Source organism: Danaus plexippus, chromosome 11 (assembly GCF_018135715.1).
Source record: "Danaus plexippus chromosome 11, MEX_DaPlex, whole genome shotgun sequence".
Taxonomy (NCBI): Eukaryota; Metazoa; Arthropoda; class Insecta; order Lepidoptera; family Nymphalidae; genus Danaus; species Danaus plexippus.
In genome coordinates, this window is record NC_083544.1 from 275,854 (window position 1) to 285,865 (window position 10,012).

The following is a 10,012-nucleotide window of genomic DNA, read 5'->3' on the forward strand; positions in this document are numbered from 1 at the left end:
TGACGTGCCAGATTTTAAGAGGATTCGCCCAGCTACAAGCCATGCAAGCATCAAGTGCTTTCACTGTGGGAAACTGGGCCATAAGTCTACTCAGTCCTTCTCGAGGAGGAATTTGAAGCCAAATTGAGACAATAACCAAACTCGCTTCAACAACTATAAGAAGCCTGCTGCAGAATACCTCTCCATCACTTGTTACTCCTGTCAAGGACAAGGCCACTACTCATTCAGCTGCCCGGAGTGGAGGAGCAAGGGCGGAGGCAACGGTAGCAGCTTAGCTTCAACTATAGAGAAGCGGGTGGACCTGTGCAATATAGATGCGCCTACTGGATATATGTACCATAATCTCTTTAATTAAAGAATCAGTGTCTAGCAAATTTAGTGGTAGAAGATTGAATAGTATTATTAATATAACAGGCATAGGGCAAACATCTGTTAAATCAATGTTACAGATTTTGACTATTATTAAGATTGACGACATTACTTTAGAAATCCTATTTCATGTTTTACCCGACTATTGCCTTCAATATGACATAATGGTAGGACTTGAAAAATTATCTCAAAGCCTAACTGTCCACATGACTCGTAACTGTTGAGTGTAGAGAAAACTTGTATTATCGAATCGTGTAGTGTTAGCGAGAATGAACAACTTTAATTTAATACTGATGTACCTTTAGAACATAGAGCAGAATTAATTGACATCTTGAAGTCTTTCGAAAAGTCGTTTATTACTGGTGTACCTATGACTCACGCCAACACCGACCCTATGACCATCAGGCTCATTGACCCCCACAAAACAGTAAGTTGTCGCCCTTATCGTTTAAGTCCTCAGGAGCGAAAAATTGTTAGGGAAAACATTAACCAATTAATTTGTTTTAATTAATTAATTGTTAGGGAAAAAGTTAACCAAATATTATTCGTCCTAGTTTTTTACCTTTCACCAGTATCCTTGGTCTCCTATTTTAGGCAGCTTGTTGCGGGATTCTCACAGACAATGGCACCGTTATACGCGTTGACTTCGAGCTGTAATAGTAAACTAGATTGGAAGTCTGAGTATGAGGTGGTAAGGTAATAAATTATTTCCAAGCTACCACGGGAGCCGGTTTTTATGATCTACGATCCAGATCTACAGATCGAGTTGCATACTGATGCAAGTGCGGTTGGATACGTTTCGGTGCTTATGCAGAAAAAGCAGGTAAGCTGCATGCAGTTGCTTATTTTAGTAAGCGTACTACAGCCGCAGAGTAGAAATAGCATTCATACGAGTTGGAGACTCTACCGGTTGTAAACGCGGTTAAGCATTTGCGCTACTATCTACATGGTCGCAAGTTTATCGTACTAAGCGACTACAACTCCCTTCAGTGAACTTGCAAAAGGCTGGATTTGACGCTTCGAGTTCAGAGATGGTGGACATTTCTCCAGGACTTTGACTTTGATGTAATTCACATTGATGGTAAGCGTATGGCACATGCGGACTTCTTTTCACGAAACCCTCTTCCAGTCAAAGAAGCTCACACGCACCATTCACAGGTACATACAGAACAAATTACTATTACTGAGTTCACTAGTAATTGGCTGTTAGCAGAACAACAGCGTGGCGAAGAAATGAGTAAGTTGGTGAATGACCTTAAAGCTAAGAAATTGCCTGACGATATTGCAAAGACTCACGAGTTCAGATCGGGTGTCTTGTATCGCAAAATACAGCGTCGGGGTAAGTCCCGTTTCTTACCTATGAGGTGGTCAGTCATTAATGGTGTGCATGAGGGATTGGTGCATTTGGGATGGGAGAAGACCTTAGAGAAAGTGTACGAACTTTACTGGTTCTATAAGATGACCAAGTACGTGAGAAAGTTCTGTGACAATTGCATCACATACAGAATTTCAAAGTCGCAATCTGGCAAAACACAGGCCAAGCTTCACTCCATCCCAAAGATAGCGATCCCTTGGCATACTTTACACATAGATGCCACTGGGAAGCTTAGCGAAAAAAGCGATAGTAAGGAGTAGGTTTTTGTAGTTATCGATGCTTTCACTAAATTTGTTTTGCTCCACCATACCTTACACATCGATGCGACTAGTAGTATAAAAGCAGTTAAAGCTAGAATCTCTTTGTTTGGTGCGCCTACACGAATCGTTGCAGACCAGGGCAGATGCTTTGCCAGCAAAGATTTTAAAGAGTACTGCGATTCTGCTAACATTAAACTACACCTTATTGCCGCTGGTAGTTCTCGGGCAAACGGGCAGGTCGAACGTACAATGAGCACTCTTAAGAGGATGCTTACTGCCGCCGAGACTGGTAAACGGTCGTGGCAGGAAGCTTTGCCAGATGTACAACTAGCACTAAACTGTTCACAACACAGAGTCACGGGGTTAAGTCCTCTGGAATTGCTTATTGTCAAGGTTGTTAGGCCAGTAGATATTTTGTTAGCTAGTGATGTAGAGCCCGAAGTCGATCTGATTGTTGTACGAGATCAGACAATAGAGAACATAACTAGAAATGCCCAGTATGATAAGATACGGTTTGATGATAGACTCCGTAGGATGCCTGGACCAGACTATGACGACTATGACTCTGACGATGACTTTGCTGTGCTATCTACTAGTTCTTGTTAAAACTGTAAAATTAGCGATATGTTATAATGTCGGATGCCGGGATGGTTGTCCAAGGCATGTTCGGACACCAGCACGGTTATCCATGTGTTGTCGGATGCTAAAAGGAGGTTGTCCATGGCTTGTTCGGACGCCGACCTGATTATCCTGATGTTGTCGGATGCTGTAAGGATGTCCATGGCTTGTTCGGACTCCGTTCAGTTATCCAGGTATAATAACTTTATGTGAGGTTGTCCATGGCTTGTTCGGACACCGACCTGATTATCCTGATGTTGTCGGATGCTGTAAGGATGTCCATGGCTTGTTCGGATTCCGTTCAGTTATCCAGGTATAATAACTTTATGTGAGGTTGTCCATGGCTTGTTCGGACGCCGACCTGATTATCCTGATGTTGTCGGATGCTGTAAGGATGTCCATGGCCTGTTCGGACTCCGTTCAGTTATCCAGGTATAATAACTTTATGTGAGGTTGTCCATGGCTTGTTCGGACACCGACCTGATTATCCTGATGTTGTCGGATGCTGTAAGGATGTCCATGGCTTGTTCGGACTCCGTTCAGTTATCCAGGTATAATAACTTTATGTGAGGTTGTCCATGGCTTGTTCGGACGCCGACCTGATTATCCTGATGTTGTCGGATGCTGTAAGGATGTCCATGGCTTGTTCGGACTCCGTTCAGTTATCCAGGTATAATAACTTTATGTGAGGTTGTCCATGGCTTGTTCGGACACCAACCTGATTATCCTGATGTTGTCGGATGCTGTAAGGTTGTCCATGGCTTGTTCGGACGCCGAATTTAGTACCCGCGTATATTATAATCGAAAATGATGTTCATTATTTGATTATTAGTATTCTGAATCATAGTTTACTTAAGTTAAATTTGATTGCTAATTTATGGTTGTACTTTGGTTGTGGTAATAATTTTGCTTTATAAAAGAGGATTAGTTGTTTTCTGTTTGCCATAAAATAATTAAGACTATTCCGAGTTCTTTATTTGTGCCAGGTTGGCCGAGTGGAAATTTTTATCTACTGCAGAACCTTTTCTATTTTCACACGAGGACGTGTGAGATGTCACGATGGCCGTGTCGGAGCGTCAGAATTAATTATCATTTTATTTCCATTTTATTTTACAAATTATTACGAATTAGCTGGCAACGTCAAGCAGTTAGCTTGAGTGAGGTCACCCGGGTGTCGGTTTTGACGTTGGACAACTGACAGAGAAAAAAAGGGAATGTCACCGACATTTTTTGGAGTGGATGAACTCGCTGCGTTACCAACTAAATCTTGTTCCATCGCTCACTATGTCTGATAATGAGCTATCTTCTGATCCTCCGTTATATATATATATATATATATATATATATATATATATATATATATATATATATATATATATATATATGTACATATTTATTTTATCCTATATACGACTTTGTTCAAAGTAACAAAAGATTCCTCCAAAATAGACTTGTACGAAGTTCATAACTGTATGCGACTTTGTTTTAAAGTTTTGATATAGGTAGGTAATTAATCATTGCTGCTTTTCAATTGACTGAAGACAGCTTCTTGATGGCTGTTTAGCAAAGTATATCGGTATAAAGAAACGAGCAACAACATCGTTTCATAAATAATGTAAATGTATTGAATCGCTTGTGAGCCAACATCTGACGATGCTTTTTACCTCATGTACGATAATTTTTATAATGTTTACGACATTGAGGTGTATTTCGATATCACAAAACATTTACGTTTGAAATTTTGCTCATATTAAAACTAAAAAAGGAATAGAATGTTACAGAGTTTCTTTGTTTGAGTCTAAAAATATCTACAAAGACATTTATTAAGGTAGCTAATAAATGGCATCGTTGTATTCACTTCAGGAACATAAAAGATTCAAAGTTCAACTGCCTGGTAACATCGATGCATTCAGTGAAGGAGTGTTTTATATTTACAAGCAAAACAAATTGATGTTCAGACTTCAGTTTCAATAACTGTTATTGCCGCATCAGTTTCGTTTTACAGATATTTTCTTTAAATCTTCCTTTTTTATTTCATTTTCGTGTAAACTGTTACGTCATTTCTACTTTCCTTCACGACAATTTTTTATAAACAGTTCTTATTGTAAAATATATAATTATTTGGTAGCTCGCATCGGAGCAACATCCTCGTATTGTTAATGTTTCTCTGAAGACAGCACTCAAAGATGATTCATTGAAATTATAACCGCAATAACATTAAGTGTTTGTTCATAAATAAATCACTTCACCGTGTTGGCCTTGAACTTGAAATATAATTTGATTGTTTTCAGAACATGTATGAGTTATAACAAATTTATTATCTTTATATACATAAGTCTACAGTATGTGTGACCGATTTGAATTATTTATTGATTGTATTTGTTTAGATTCACAAATCAGCCCTGCAGATGGAACTGCGGTCGGTATCTGGCTTGTTTCAAATGAAAAGGCTGCAACCTAAGTTACTATATTATGTATTGTTGCAACACATTTTATACATTTCTCTCTGAACCCAACTTTCATGTTCACGACGACGGTGTTCCGGGCAAAACTAGTATATTAATTTACCTAATGTAGAACGCTACAAAATTTAAGTCATACAATTTTACGCTATAACAATAAAAAGTATGACTTCAACAGCTTTTGTAATGTTACAAAATAGGCTCGATCGTATAACTTCTGTTAAAAATGTCGCACTCGAAATAAAACAAATATGTAAAGATAGATTACAGAAAGTTTTATATGTATACAGGTTACTTTAAATAGATTTCACGGCATTCCAAATTATTCAGATCAAATGTAACGAACGCTTTATAATCTAGTGTCACCGCAAGCTACGGTGTAACATAATAATAATAATTTTCATAGAAATACAATATATCTTACAAGCTGAATATGAATAGCAATGAATCGCGTTACATCCCAATCACGGCCAATCCCAATTTGGCTTCGACCTTTTAAAGTCCTCAATTATTATTAGATAAGTTAATATATACTGTTATAATAGTAAGCAGGGGCTGTGGGCTGCGTGGAATTAATATATTATTAGAAAGATCATTTTTTTACCAAGATTTCAACCTCTAAAAATAATTAATCACAAGACGAGAGATGTTCCTCGCAGAGTGAAGGAATACTTCAACTTGCCTTTAACCCGAAAAGTAATTTCCGACTAGTACACAGTATATTAAAACTGTGAACTATATTTAAAATCTTATTTTTTTATATCGTACAAGACAAAGTTCTTAAGCAGATCGTGTGGTAAATATTAAAATCTCGTAACGTCCGAATAACATTTGTTGTCGCGGCAGAGCTTTTCCATAAGACTCCGATTCATTGAAATAAAACGGAAACAAAAATCTCACTTCAAAATACTTAAATTCATTTCATTCGGAATAAACTTACTTTAATAATATTAAGTTTGAAATTTTCATTTCGAATCTTGAAATAAAATAATAAAGTTCAATATTAAACGAGTTTGAAGCGTAAAAAGTTGGGGAAAATTTTTAAAGGTTCTGTTGAATAAAATGTTATAAATCAAATGCTCAATAAAGTATCAAATGATGAAACCCTTTGAGGTGAAAGTTAACCCTTGACAAACTTCAATGGAAAGAGAATCTTCGGCCGCTAATGAAATCAACTTTAAGGTTTGTTACATCTGTGAAGGAATTATAAAACATTTTAATATCATAGAGCTCTCTGTCTTCGAAGTCACAATACATTCTTCTTCACAAATTGTATTTCTATTTATGTAAATACAATATGTATTTATAGTTGGTTCAGACTTCGCGTTCAATAAAACATATGTGGACGGTTTGTGTACATCCTGAATCCATGCACGGTTTTAATTTCAATGTTGTTAGCTACAGGTTACGTGTGTGTATGTTTGTTTGTTTTGCAAGTGTTTATTTCTACATGTAGTCAATTGCTGGATTCATATCGAATGTAAATGATACTTAACAAAAATGGAAAGGATCTTATAGGCAGGATTATGAAATGAAATAATAAGTTAGAAACCATTTGAAAGTTTTAAATAAATAAATAATTAGTTCATAAAAAATCCCGCGTGCATTATAAACAGGATTACTGATAATCTCTTGTTATCATGAAATGCGGAGTCTCTCAGGTTTGTTTTGTCGGTTTTTGAAAAAAAATGGACAGATGTTTTGAAACGAGACAGGATATTTAATTTAAATGGTACAATTTAAATTTTATATCATTTAAAATATTTCAACTTTTATAATATTACGAAATGAAAGTTACTAAAATTAAAGAAACGTGTTGTTTGTGGGAGATTGTAACACCAGAAAAAAAAATATTTATTTCCAGAACCCTTACTTAATAAAGACCCGGTTTTTGTAAATCTGACAAGTCTACCGGTTCACATAACAATATTATTGATACAAAAATTTTAAATTAGACTGAGGATTGCAAAACAGAACAATTTATCTCACAGAAATTAGGAACAAAAAGTTTTAAGTTTTCTCCGTTAATTTCTGTCAATTTAGTCTCGGTTCCTAATGTTTACAATTCGAGGCACGACTTCATTTAATTCCTATTATGACTGTTCCGCTCCGCGCCACTTTCCCCCGCTGTTTTATATAAAAGGCTAGAATTATAAAATTAAAGCAAACATTAAAATCGTTGGACAATGCTCGTATAGTGTACTTTAAACGGAGTGTTTTTCATTCCGATACACTTCAGTTAACCTTTTCTATGAATGAACATTTTAAAATTTTATAATAATATAACATATTTCAATAACTATATCATTGGTTATATTGAAAAAATTAATAACCTGCTCACCGTCAGCAACTAATGTTAGGAGCAGCTTAATGTAATGTACTCTAAAAGTAAACATTAAAACTTTATGAAGACATCAAAACATAAGCATCATCTCTATAAGAACCGATGAATGATTGCATTAAACAGACGTTACCTTCAAATCAAACCTTACAATTTTGGGTTAGTTGGTAAAGGTAGCGTTCTGCTTTGTCACAACTTTTATCCAACACAAACTATCAAAACAAACTCCGTTAACGCCAGCCCCAAAACGTCGACATAGTACTGACGTTGCGATTGATCGAGCAACACGAGACTAAAAAGTAACTTACTGTATGATTCGCCCTGCGTGTGCTTCAGGAGTCTGTTATAATATAGTTGTATTAATTTGATTTCTATTTAATAACAATTAATAAAACTTACAAAGAACATTCCTTAATTTAATTTCAAGAAGTCTGTATGATTTCGTGTTGAATTAAAATATTGCTATATTTTATACAAAGGTACCCGTACTGATACAGAAAAGAGAAAATATATTTAATATAAAGGAAACGTTTAGTTTCAACGCTGCTGAAATATGTCACCTATTTATATTTAAATTTAATATTCTCCTTCGTGTTTATTCAAAAAAACAACAAGCGATGTTCATATCGCAATATGTTGTTTTGTTAAATAAAAATTAATTTGAGGAAGCAAGGCTTGATTCAAGAAGAGAATTATATTTCAAGTAAAAATTAACTTAGTACTTTGGAGTAGGAATCTCTATAACATATTTGTATATATTTTAATAACTAATTGAATTAAATATTTAAAGAAATACCAACGCTACAATTGACTATTTTAGGAATATTTATAGTTTGACCAAACAAATTATAATCAGACTCTTAAAACTTCTTCCAAGAAGGAGATCACTTTTAAAGTTATTACTGAAACTCTCCCATGAAATCTTTATTACTCGCTGCCATTATAATATTGAGCAGAATCTTTTAAACACAAACACTCGAATAAACGAAGTTTGAACTAGACTTTAAGATCGGGAGTGCATTGTAATAACCGCGTGCCCGTTTAACATCCAACCTAATAACAAAGACGTTGTTAAATATACGTAGCTAATTGGTATTTTTTTTCTATTATGAACATAGCAATATAAAAGTGAATCCACACGAAACGAGCGCACTAATGAACATACCAAATTAAACAAAAAGAAAACATAAATTGTACTGAAATTGTTCCAATTTTTACGGATGTTTTAATTTAAACGTTGAAGTTAATTGAGATCATGTTTGTTGTGCCGAAGCCGGTCACCTTCGTATTAGTTTTGTTATAAACAAAAAGAACACTGGGAACTTCTAGTTACCATATCACGAGAGAAGTTGCTGACTCCCCGAAACGAACACCAAGCTTCATTAACCAGAATTTTGATGGCACATTACAAGCAATTGAATGGCTCTGCTATCCCAACATTGGGGCAATCGTGTAGTCTTAGGTATAAGTCTTAAGTTTTCAAATGTAATAATTATAAGAGAGTCGAAACCTCTCAGCATTCCATGGATTCAACGTGCGAGTGCCGGGTCCATCGCGTTGCAGGGAGAGGAGCTTCAACAATGCCTGGGACTTGCGACCCAGGTGTAGGTTTAAGGAGCCCCTATCTAACGGACGTTAAACGCTCTCTTTCCCCAACCGAGCTCCTCTCACTACCTTACCAAATCTGAAACGAACCTACGAGGGCTGCTTTCGACGCACTTTTCAAGAATGAATTGATATTTTGAATATTTTGAACTTTTAGAAAGCTATAGAGAGATTTAGCTGTTATACCTCTAGCTCGTAAGATTTGACGCTTGATTTTGTAGCTCTAATATATCCTTCTCTAATATAATATTAAAAGTATATGAACGTACTCGTACATGACGGATCTTTGACGTCAAGTTATTGGATTTCTTTGAAAATAAGTAGAGAAGTTAGACTATAATAATAACATAGAATTATAGAAAGGAAGAGTTTTAATATTTTAAAACAAATAGATGAGATTAAGAGCTTGTTTTAATAAACTTAGCCTCCTATCTTATTCTGTAGTAAATGTTTGAGTCTATTTCTGATCGCACAGGTAACACGAAGTTGACTGAACTGTGTTATATACGAAATTAATATTCGATTACGTACTTTGTTTTCATAATTATATTCCGGATCATACAGAGCAGATAAAATATTTGCTCAATGTTAAGTGAATAAGGTTAAATTGTTTCGGCTTCATGATATTAATCATTTATATTACGATTGCTTTAATAACCGTAGCGTGGTTTGAATATTTTCCATTTAAGTAATTTCGTTTGCATTCAGTACCCTTTATACCAGTTTTTTTTTTCATAAAACACTGCACATGATAGTATCGATGTAATGAGATCTAAGATTTTCGCGAGTATTCATTTAAATGAAACTAGTATTATTCGGATTTACTACGCGGATTTTATTATTTAAAAACTACATAATCCCGACGTTTCGGTTACTTTGCAGCAACCGTGATCACGGGCAGACGAGGTGTCGATGTGGGTTGATAAATGTAAACTTGGAAAGGATCCGTATTTAGTTTGACTGAACGAAACTTGTGGTAAGC